Source organism: Scyliorhinus canicula, chromosome 5 (assembly GCF_902713615.1).
Source record: "Scyliorhinus canicula chromosome 5, sScyCan1.1, whole genome shotgun sequence".
In the NCBI taxonomy this organism is placed as follows: Eukaryota; Metazoa; Chordata; class Chondrichthyes; order Carcharhiniformes; family Scyliorhinidae; genus Scyliorhinus; species Scyliorhinus canicula.
The window spans coordinates 41383325-41395612 of NC_052150.1; the positions used below are offsets into that span (position 1 = coordinate 41383325).

At 49.4% G+C, this 12288-nt stretch overlaps 1 long non-coding RNA gene across 1 annotated transcript in view; it reads right to left on the reverse strand.

Moving 5' to 3' along the window:
* LOC119965606 overlaps positions 1–12288 on the reverse strand; it is a 118587-nt gene that overhangs the window by 89185 nt on the left and 17114 nt on the right. The window contains exon 2 of the long non-coding RNA XR_005460562.1: positions 3856–3916. This is a non-coding gene — a long non-coding RNA (uncharacterized LOC119965606). The remainder of the gene's footprint in view (positions 1–3855; positions 3917–12288) is intronic.

The following is a 12288-nucleotide window of genomic DNA, read 5'->3' on the forward strand; positions in this document are numbered from 1 at the left end:
CCTGTGTGGCGCTGCCTCACCAGAGGGGTGGAACTCAGGGGAGCTGGTGGCTACCATCCCCAATCCATGGGACGGGTCTGGCTTGGCACCCGGCACATCCTCCTCCCAATCGGTGCCCATAGGGCCCTGCGGTTCACCTCGGGGCGGAGGGGCAGCTGGTTTGAGCCCCGGCTGCCCCTGCATCATCTGGCTCTGCCAGCCCTGGCGGTTCCCCAATGTCTGCCCCATCGTATTGATGCCGTCAGCGATGCTCCTCAGTGACCGGGACATGTTCTGCAGCACCTCAGCAATGCCCACCTGCGACTGGGACAAGCTCCGCAGCACCTCGGTCATGACCATCTGAGAGCGGGACATGTCCTGCACAATCTCATCAAGGTCGGCCTGGTACTGAGTCACATCCCCCAGTGAGTCAAATATTCTGCCGAGACCCTCGGCCCAGACCGTCGCTGACTGCGCGACGCCTTGGACACCTTCACTCATGGTGCTGATGTTGTGCACCAGGCTCTCCGCTGCAGTTGCCACCTTTGCAGCTTTGGCCTCAATGCCACTCTGCCGGTGCCGTCTCCTGCGCCCCCAGCCTCAGAGACTACTCCAAACAGCTGTAGGTCTGCTGGAGTGACGCTGACATTTCCCTCTGAACATCCAGGTTGCTCCCTATCGTCTCCATCAGCTCCGGGTAACCCTGTTCCACAGGCTCAGCATCAAGCTGGGACCCAGCTGGGTCCTGGGATCCAGCAGTACTCCGACTGCTCTCTCGCCTGGGGAGTTCCACTGATGTGCATCATCAGCAGTGTGGTGCTCGCCAGATTTTGATCTAGATGCCTGTCCACTAACATGTCCCACCGAGGTGGAGGGTGGGGATGCCAGCTGTGCCACAACTACGGTTGCATCCTCTGGAGAGCCTGTGGGAGAATGATCATGTGATCAGTGGGAGGGATGAGACAGTCAGTAATGCAATTACCACTCACATTTGACAAGTGGATCACGGTGCTTCCTCACCTCCGCGTGGCTGACCGATCTGTCCTTGGCCACCCTTTTCACCTCCAGGACACGCTCCTCGAAGGAGGTGAGGATTCTTATGTCCGGCACCCCTCGGCTGGACTGGGACCTCTCCCGGCGATTATGAGAGAGCTTTTCCTGAGGAGATACAGAGAGGGCATCATTAGCCACTCAAGTGGTTTATAGTGGTGGGAGATGGGGGGTGAAGGAGGGGTTGGGGGGTTGAGGAAGTAGGGAGATGGAGGAAGGGCTGGGGGTCACATAGGGAGTTGGGCGGTGGATGCTCCCTTGGGGAGGTGGGGGGGGGGGCAGGGTATCGTTGGTGTCTATTCACTCGTGTTGACCTTTTTTCAGCACTGAAGGCCAGTCCTCCTGGTCACACTCCCCGAGCTGACAGCTCCTGCCACCTCAGCACTGGCTGACCTCCGGTACCCTCGGAAGAACAGGACCTCCCTCCCGGCCTCCACGGCGTCCAGCAGCCTCCCCAGGTCAGCATCTCTGAATCTTGGGGCCGTTCCCCTCGGCGCCATTGTTTTGAGCTGGCTGGGGGTGGCTGAGCAAGTGCAGTTTAAGTGCTGCTCAACCTTGTTAGCGGAGGCTGGCGAGCGCGGTCCCAGCGAATCAGCTGGCGAGCCTTCATTTGCGGTAAGAAGCCCATGATGCCTCGTTAAGTAGACCAATTAACGTTGAATTGCGTAGCCGGCCTCGCTGGTCCGAGTACCGGGAAGCTCGCAGCAATTCCCACTCGCTGCCACACTTAGAACTCTTTCTGGAGAATTGCACCCATAGAAGTCTGCTTGTTTTCCAATTGGCCCGGTTGAGCGGCCAATGTCAGGATTTGGAGAGGGGCAGAGGTGGTGGGTCGGGTGGATGCAGTGTGGGTGGATGGGTTTGGTTGGCGACAGAAGATCATGTGATGAAACTTCCAAGCAGGGCAGCACGGTGGCGCAGTGGTTAGCCTCACGACGCCGAGGTCCCAGGTTCGATCCCGGCTCTGGGTCACTGTCCGTGTGGAGTTTGCACATTCTCCCCGTGTTTGCGTGGGTTTCGCCCCCACACATCCCAAAAATGTGCAGGCTAGGTAGACTGGCCATGCTAAATTGCCCCTTAATTGGAAAAAATTAATTGGATACTCTAAATTTATGGAACCAAAAAGAAACCTCCAAGCATTGGCCCAATCAGAATTGCCAAAATTGGTGCCCGAGCACACAGTAGTGCAAAGAATTGCAACACTGTTCTGCCAATCTACCACTGCTGAGATGAGACTATTTCTGTGGTTACAAAATGAAATGCCTGCGTAGGACTTATTTTGAGGAGCGAGGGGAGTGAGAGAGCCTGACCTTTCTTCCCAGCGCACAAGCTAAGGTCAATCCTACAAATATAGATCATTCACATTCTCCGACATTTGTATTGTAAATAATGATTTGCATAAACAATGTCTGTTTGCAAGCATATACCACATGAATGCTTTCCTGCTACTTGCACATGTATAGAGACGATTACCATCTTGTCAGATACAAAGTCTGCATCTACTGTTGACAGTCACTTGCCGTGTTGATCCTGACCTGGTGGGTGTTGTTTCCTGAGCATAATATCAACTCCTGCTTATCTCTGTGTAACATTTATGTTTCAAACTGAATCACTGCCCGTGTCAGAATGACATTTTTAAGACAAAGTACACAAAATGCACCTTGTGTATCCTATGATTCTTGTTTCCACTGTGGGTATTCCTGAGTCTAGGGGAAAGGTGAATGTGAATATTTGATATTATCCTCTCAATCATTTATGGTATATAAACCACCTGCCATTAATCCATCTTGTCTGAGTAAGTTTGTTAATGTTAGCAAGACCATAAGCCAATAAACTCTAGGAGCAAAAGTAGGCCATTCGACCCAACGAGTCTGCTGCACCATTCAATGAGATCATGGTTGATCTGATATAATCATGGGCAGCATGGTGGCACAGTGGTTAGCACTGCTACCTCACAGCTCCAGGCACCAGGGGTCGATTCCAGCCTCGGGTGACTGTCTGTGCAGAGGCACACTTTCTCCCCCTGTCCGCATGGGTTTCCTCCGGGTGCTCCGGTTTCCTCCCACAGTCCAAAGACGTGCAGGTTAGGTGGATTGGTCATGATAAATTGCCCCTTAGTGTCCAAAAGGTTAAGTGGGGTTACTGGGTTATGGGGATAGGGTGGAGGCATGAATTTAAGCAGGGTGCTCTGCAGAAGGGCCGGTGCAGACTTGATGGGCCGAATGGCCTCCTTCTGCACTGTAAATTCTATGATTCTATTATTCTATGATAATCCTCAACTTTACTGTCCCACCTTATCCTCATAACCCTTGATTCCCTTGCTGATTAAAAATCTGTGCATCTCAAGACTTGAACACACTTAACAGGCCGGCTTCTACAGCTCTCTGTGGTAAAGAACTCCACAGGACCACTGTCCTCTGAGAGAAGAAACTTTTCCTCATCTCTGTCTTAAATGGGCGACCCCTTACTCTGAGATTATGCTCTCTGAGATTCTCCCACAAGGGGAAACAACCTCGCAGTCCCCTGAGAATTCTGCATCTTTCAATAAGTTTGCCTCTCATTCTTCTGAATTCCTGGGAGGATAGGCTCAACCTCTCCTCATTTGAAAATCCCTCCATACCTGGGATCAACCTAGTGAACCTTCTCTGGACTACCTCTAATGCCAATATATCCTTCCTCAGGCACAGAGACCAAAACTATTCACAGTAAGATCTACTCAAGTGAAGTGTAAGTTAATAATCAATCAGCATCTATCTATCTTCCACGTTTATGGACAAATTCAGAAGGCAGGTGTTAAAAGTGTCAGAAAGATGAAGATCCACTTACCATGGCTTTGTTCATTAGTTTTGAGACATTCCTAATCCAACCTCTTCTCATTCATAAAGTCCTGCGTGAAGATAAAAACATCACAGTCAGGAGAAGAGTTCATATTGACTCCAGGTTGGCTTTTATGAGGAGGTTGGTATCCTCAATGCTGGAAATGCTGGAATTTTCAACTCCATGCCTGATACCCCCCATCCCAGGCAGAGACCCATCTTTGCCCAGCCCACCTCCGATATTCCGAGAGAGCGTATCTAAACGCAGGACACATGAGAGTATGGTATGTGGTACAGGTTCCCATGAGGCACTCTGGACGGTTTGATTACAGTAAACCTGGATTATGAAAGCAGATGGAAAACCACACAGATTTAAATGTAGCAGTGAAGATTGAGGATGGAAGACCGTTCCTTGAGAACATCATGAAAACATGCTTTATGCCAAATAAAGATTTTTTTAATCTACCAGCTGGAAAACGCTACTGAACCTTTAAAGACATAGGGAGGGCGGATTCTGCCATTTTGAGACGGGGTGCGGTGATGGCTGCCTTCGGCGGTGCCTTTCCCCTCTGGCCAGAATGGCAGGATCCAGGCCAGATTCTGCGCTGCAAGCCTCATTCATTATGCAGAGGCAGGTTTCCCTCCGAGTCTCATGCTGGGCCAGCAACTGATTCATCAAGGACCCGGCGCCATATTTAAATACCAGTCCAGAATACTCATATCACCCTCTCCAGCCCACAGGCCTTCATCAGACTGCGCAGGATGTCAGCAACCCAGAGGGGAAAGGCTTGCAGCCTCAAGAGGAAGTCTGTTCCTTGATTCAACCACCCTCCCACCCCCCCCACCCCCCCCCCCCCCCCCCCCCCCCCCCCCCCCAGGCTCATTACCAGCCAATCACTCAATCCCCACTCTACACACAGCCTCTGGTGTCTGTTTCCATCCCCTTCCAGCAAACAATGTGGTTTCCCTTTGACCCCCATGTTGGTGAACTTTTCAGGCAGCCTTTGTCGGGGTCCAGCTTTCCTCCCTCGTTCTTCCCTCTGCTTTCCATTGTTCATCTTCCCCATCCACCTCCTTGCCCTTCTGCCTGCCATTGTGAGCCAATGCCCCTTCCCCACCTCCTTCCACATTGACCTCCTTGTCTTCGTCAGGGCATCCGTCAGTTGACTGTTGAACGCTCTCCAAACTTTCTCTTCCCACCCACGATGATATGCACCGCTCTGTGGGACTGGAAAATCCCAGATCACTTGTGACGTAAGCTAAGTGTGACAAAGACGGCTGCCCAATTTGCAACACTATAACCTGCACATTCCAATTGACTGACATGGAGACACCACGTCTGCAAAGATCCTCATTGACAATGACCTCATTAAATAATTTTTTAAAATTCCAATTAAGGGGCAATTTAGCGTGGCCAATCCACCTACGCTGCACATCTTTGGGTTGTGGGGGTGAGACCCACACAGACACAGGGAGAATGTGCAAACTCCACACGAACAGTGACCCGTGGCCAGGATCGCATCCAGCTCCTCAGCGCCGTGAGGCAGCAATGCTAATCATTGCGCCACCGTGCCGCCCATGATCTCAGTGAGAATATGAGTGAGCCACAACCCTTCTCCCCATTAGTAAGGTATCATAGAATGAAAATTAAATGAAAATCGAGTAGGCTTCAATGAAGTTACTGTGAAAAGAATCATAGAATCCCGACAGTTCAGAAGGAGTCAGCACTGGCCCTTGGAAAGAGCACCCTACGTAAGCTCACGCTGCCACCCTATCCCCTCAACCCACGAACCTCACCTAACCTTTTGGACACAGGGACAATTTAACATGGCCAATCCACCTAACCTATCTTTGGACTATGGGAAGAAACCAGAGCACCCGGAGGAAACGCACGCAGACACGGGGAGTCAGCTGGAATATTCAAGGAACCCAGACAGTTCCCAGACATGAACTCATCAACCTGCAATGGGTTTACGATTTAAACTGAGTCGCTTGAACAACGGAACCGTTGATTCTCAGATATGACCTGCTTTCGATACAAGGGGGAATACACTCGTAACAATCATGTTTCAATTGCTGGGTCATGTGGCCACCCTTTGTGTGTTTAAGCTTCTGCTTTCTCTGAAGTAAGAAGACAAGCAGCTGAGATGCTGTTGAGAGAGGACTTGAGTGAGATCCTCCTTCCTCCCTTCTCTCCAACCCAACTTACAAGCTTTCGAATCCTGTTTGCTGACGTTGACCATCCAGGGATATCTCATTCAGACAGAGACTTCTTGAAGGAAATCAACCCCACCACACCGACTACAGGAGCACAGCCAAACCAATCATCTACATTTGAAAATCAGCAGGCGCCAGAGCACCTGGGCCTGTCTGGTCATGTCTTTAATGCTCACAGCGCACTAACAGTTAAACGCTCACTGAATTGGCAAGTATATCCTTTTCAAATGAGCAGTGATTCGACCCCCTCCTCACCTGACCATAAGAACAGCACGATCATCCTCAAACTAATGGGTCTGCTTGAACATATTACAGCATATTACATGTCCATTCGAGATTGAGTCCTTTGCTGTGAATAACAATTGCAGCCACCATGTGGAACCTTTAAAATGAGAACTGAGGTCGTGCAAAGTGAGAATTTTAGCACACAAAATTACACATCATTATTGTCAGAGGGATGTTTCCACTCCAGCCTCAGGGCTTGGGCCCTGGGTCATCTCAAAAGACCATGTGGAATGTTGATGTTAATACCTAAGGGTGCCCTTGCTCACCACCGCAGCAGTAACCTTGGGGTTCTCCATTATATAGGAAGATGGCATTTTGTGACCCCCTCCAACGTACTGTAAATCCACCAAGAACTGCATCTTTGAGATAACCATGCCATCAGCTTGAAAACAGGTCATTGTGATCATCTCCCTCTGTCCAATTCATATCCCTCCCCTCACCCCCCACAGCCCCGCCCACCCCCTCCAATTCATGAAGATGCTTACTTATTCTCAGACACTGAGAACGGAAGCTGAAGCCTGACGATCACTCATTGATTGAGCACAGTCCTGGTGAGGTAACCGTGAAGGGAGGGAAAGCTGTCTGATGGATACTTTGAACGTTTGAAGCAGTTTAATCAAGAACTGCTGTGAATGTAGATTATTATAGCTGCGTGTCATGGTGTTGTATGTCATTAAGGAGCATGATCAAAGGTTGCATTCATCCATGAGGGAACACAATTACACTAAATGATATTATATCAATCACCCATTGTCTAAAGTCTGTTGTAATTTACTTTTGAAAGGGTTTGTCCAGACTTGTCCCAATGACTATCCAGTCTTGGTCTCTCCCTCAAGCCTGAAGACTGCACTGTGTAGAGTTGGCATGTGATTATAATGAACAAAGCATTTTTACCAGCATTCCAAACCTCTGTGTGCTGCACGGATAGAAGGTATCAATGAACCAGTTCTTGAAAGTGGACCCTTCACTGTGTTGCTTGAGTAATGGCAGAGTGGCAGGAATGGATAGTATTTTTGTCCAGTTGGAGAAGCACTCTAAACCCACAACCTCTGATTCAGACCAAATGGCAGACAGTGTGAATGGCGGAAGCTGTGGGGACTGTAACACACAGCTGCAGTGAGGTATTGTAATGGAATATTGATTCTCCGAAGCCATATTACACTTACCCCATGCCTTTACGATGATATCCAAGGGTAAGGTGGGCAATTTAAACCCCGAAAGGCAGGTGAGTTAAGGCCGAATGAGAATGTTAAAATTCTCAAACCCTACCCCAACGCTCCTTCAACCTCCCCATTTCCAGTTCTAAAAGGTTGTGGAGCAGATGGCAAACCATTATCAGATAGTTAGCTGGTTAATGGCATCTTTTAAGAAAACTGTGTGCCTCTGTTTTAATAGCATTCTAACTTCTAATTCTTAGAGCCAGAGTTCCCTTGTCTCAGGCATCCCAATAGGTGAAAGGAGGAAGGAAGGATCAGATCCATGAGACGAGCACGCGCACTGCTTGTGGCCAAGTGTAGCAGAAATGTTTCCCCAGGCACAACCAGGTTTTCACCATGAGAGGAGACCCATTATAATCAGCTAACTCTAGCCTTCCAACAATCAGCTGACAATGTTCAATCACCATCCCGATATCTCACCTTACTCACAATGTCCACCCCAACAATGTTTAACCTTCCACGATGTCCGACCCTGCCCTCGATGTCAAGCCACCACGCAATATTCAAATTCCCCTCCACAATTTCCAAACCCATCTCTACAATGTCCAAAACCTGTCCATAACATCTGAAACCCCCCACAATGATTTGATCCCCCCCCCCCATGGCGTCTGAATTGACCCACAATGTCCAGACTCCTCCATGATGTCCCAACCAACCCCCACACGCCCCGCCCCACCCCTGCCGTAATGTCTAAACTCCCCATGAAAGCAACGTTTGCATGATGTGTGAAACCTCTCAGGACATTCAAGCTCTCCCCTTGCATGGCCTATGATGCCTAACATTGTCTTTGATGTCCAAGAACACACCCTCCGCCCGCCGCTCTGCACTCCATTCCACGATGTCAGAATTAAGTGCCTTCCATCCCACTGCTGCTTTCCTGACAGGCCTCTCAATCTGGTTGGCTGTCAGCGACACTAAAAAAAATATATCCTGTGGCTAATTTTTGCAAGGCGTGCGGGAAGCTCACTCATCTGGCTTTCCTGTCTGAAACTTTTCGCCCCCGTTCTCTTCCCAGCCCGGAGTTATTTATGGGACTAAAGTGTCTGGGTGTTCACAGTGAATTGTGGGCCTCCAGTTGGATTCCTTGACAACATTTCTGTGTCCAAACCGGCAGATTGAATCCAGGCACTCATAACTGTGAAGCAGAACCATCTGGGCACAATGTTTCCACGGCATGATGAAATCAAAATCAGTTTCTTATTGCGCCTGAAGCGTGTAATTCTGACGCACGGTGGCTTTAACTTCAATGTGTGAGTTAACTCAGGAGTCTGGTGAAATGGGGCTCAAAAGGCGCCACAGGGAGAATTGTGACTGCGGATCACAGTGGATTGGTTGGGGAGGGGGGTGGGAGAGAAAGTGTAGGTGGAGGGGACAGCGGAATAAATTTGGGGGAGGGGCATTGCAGGTTTCATTCCCCCACCATGTCCTGCCACTGGACAACAAGGGCCTGGCTTCGGCCAGAACTTTCTCCCCAAGGAGAAATTTAAATTTTCAAATGCCCTATTAATGGCCATTTTACCAGGGCATTTGCATTCTGTCAAGGCGCACTGAACCTGCATTGGGTGCTGGGGACACCCGCTGAATGCAGTTGGCCTCACAGCAGCGGCCTGGAAGGATGTATGTTTTTATTCAAAGGTGGGGCAGGAGGGAGGGAAAGAATCCCTTGCGGTCCCAATGATTACCTCAGCGATGTTCCTCCTCCCATCAATCTCATTTTATACTTTTCTTTTAATGTTCTTCACCCCACCCAATGTTAGTTTGCAGGGCCCCAAATCTTCCTCAGCAATGGCCACCGTTCCCGGTGCTGCTGAGGCTCCCGGCCCTCTCACCGAGGGGGCTTGTGGCCACCCTGTAACCCTCGGCAGCAGCTTACGTTTTAGGTGTTGCCTGTAAAATCAAGGGGGCAATCTCGCCGGTCGGTTGTGCGTGTTGCCGCCGCACATTTCCAGTCCGATCTTTCTGGGAAAATTCTTCCCCGTGTCATCGATGTGTATGACCAACTTTCATTCTCACCCTTGCATACCAGCAGAAGTGCTGAGGGACACATTATTCCTGTTATGCCATGTGGCAGACACCAGTTACCATGGTTCAGAGTTGGCTCTCTTGCCTCCGGGACAAAAGTTATGGGGCGAGATTCTCCGCAAATGCGGAGAATCGTAAAGGCTGCCGTGGGACAGGCCGTGACCCATGGCAGCCTTCACGGCCACTTCCGGGGCCGATTCTCCCCCCGGGCGGGGCTAGGAGCGCGGCCCCGTGCATCACGGTCGTCAAGGCCGCACATCAAGCTAACCCGCGCATGTGCAGTTGGCGTCTTTCTCCTCAGCCGCCCGGCAAGATGTGGCGGCTTGATCTTGCCAGGCGGCGGAGGGGAAAGAGTGCATCTGTTTTGGACGCTGGCCCGACGATCGGTGGGCACCGATCGCGGGCCTGTCCCCTCCCGAGCACAGTCGTGGTGCTCCCATGCCAATCGGGCCTCTAGATGCCCCAAACGGGCATCTGGCGCCCGTTTCACGACAGCAGCAAGCAGGTGTGTTTGCTGCCGTGGTGAAACGGGTGTGAAGGCCCGGCCGCTCGGCCCATCAGCCTCGGAGAATCGCCGCTCGCTGTAAAAAAAGGCGAGCGGCGTTTCATGGCATGGGTTGGGCGTGGGGGGAGGGGGGGGGGGCGGGGGAGAATAGCGGGAGGGCGTGAAAAATGTTGGGAGGCCCTCCCGCTATTCTCCCACCAAGTGTGGGGGGCGGAGAATCACGCCCATGGTTTCCTGGACCACCTTCAGAGGCTTGATCATGTAATCCAGGCTGACATATTAGTGCCGAGGGAATGCTGCAGTTTGTCGATACTGTCCTTTGGATGAGATGTTAAATCATGACATATTTGCTCTCGAAGGGCTTAAAAGATCCTATTGCTCTATGTTGAAGAGCAGGGAAACCCCCCCTGGCTAATGTTTGTCGTACAAAGAGTTAAATACGTAAATATCTACATCATCAGGGATGGGAGATCAGATGATAATGGTGTATGTTGAGAAATAGAGCCTCTTGATATGTCTGTAACGTACATAGTTAGCATAATGATCAACAAAAGATAAAGTTCAGCAACGGTCTTCCGTCCAGCATTATCTATAAATCCAAACTATGAACAATCGCAACTAAGACCCACAGCGATGGTAACAGATGGTGGCAACGGAAAGCACAAGTAAAGAACCCAGTGAGTGGAAGAAACAGCAAGAGAAACGATTGCAGGACAAGGACAGCAAGGGGGAAATCACCACCAGAATGTGAGAAAAAGTGGCCTTTTCCCACCTTCACCTATGTGCTTCAAGCATGTGGAAGGGCTGGATCAAGCCAAGGAGTGGCAGAATTGGTGTTGTAGAGTTACCAGGGACTAGTAGAGAAGACCACCAAAGAACAGGTCAGTACCCTTCTCTACGCCATAGGCAGCAATGCAGATGACGTAATGGTCAGACAGAGAATAAACAAAGACATGGTGACATACATAGAGGTTATCAAAACCGTTGCCACTTCTTTTTGTCTTAAAAGAAACACCATTATAGAAAGGTTGAAGTTCAATAGACCCACCTTAAGACTAGGAAAAGGGATAGATTCCTTTATTGTGATTTATGTCAACCAACTGAGAATTACGAATAAGGAGTCTTGAAAGGTGAAATAATTTGGAATTACATTGTTGTAGGAGTCTGAGAGGAAACTTCATCAGATATTCAGTAGTCGAGGCTGTTCAGTTAGAAAGGCAAGCAGAAGTGAGAAGACAAAATCAGATGCTTATCTGAAGTGACAAAGAGATCTTGTGGAGACAAACAGCTGACACAGTGCAGTTTGTAGGAGCCGGAAGTAGCAGCACACCCAATCCAAAACCGAGAAAGAGTGAAGAGGACATGGTAGCTGCCATCATTGTGGCAGGAAAAGGCCGCACCAGCACGGAGAATGCCCTGCCTATTCGCAGTGCCACTCCTGCAAGAAGAGAGGCCATTTCAAATCAGTGTGGTGAAGCAAAATATTTAACGCAAAAAACACACAAAATTTAAAGGAGCAACAGTTAAAATCATGTAGCATTCAAAAGCTAAACAAAACAAGTGCCATTCTTGGAAGAAATTACTGGATCAAATAGGAACTATTGTAGCACAGATGGTCAACAGACAGAAAACAAACTTCAAATTAGACACTGGAGCAGGAGTTTCAATTCATTCAGATGCAGAACAGTGGCTAAAGCAAAACTTCCTCCAGCCATTGACTGTACTACTCCAAGATACAGGATGCTTTCAACTTTATCTTCATACACACATTGTTTTTTATCCTTTTGGGGAATAGTGGGGAATGGTTGACCAAGCTTATTATTAGCCCATTGAACATTGTTATGAACTCTCCTTCCATGGCCGACACGTTCTAGCATTAGACTCAAACCCAGAGTTTCTGGTCCAGCAGTAGGGACACTACCACTGCGCCACAGGCCTCCTGGTATTCAGCTGAAGGTCAAAGGGCATTTGGCTGCTAAACATCAGTGCAAAGGAAGCAAAATCATGTGATCCACAACTAAGGCTGTTCACTGTTGAGCCAAAACGCTTGCACAGATCTATTCTCCTATAAGGTAGATTTAGGACGCCAAGAAAAAGTGACCGAATTCAGGACAGCATTTCCAAGGTTATTCAGAGACCTTGGAAAGCTGAAAACAGTTCATCACATCACATTGAGACCAGATTCAAAACCATTGTA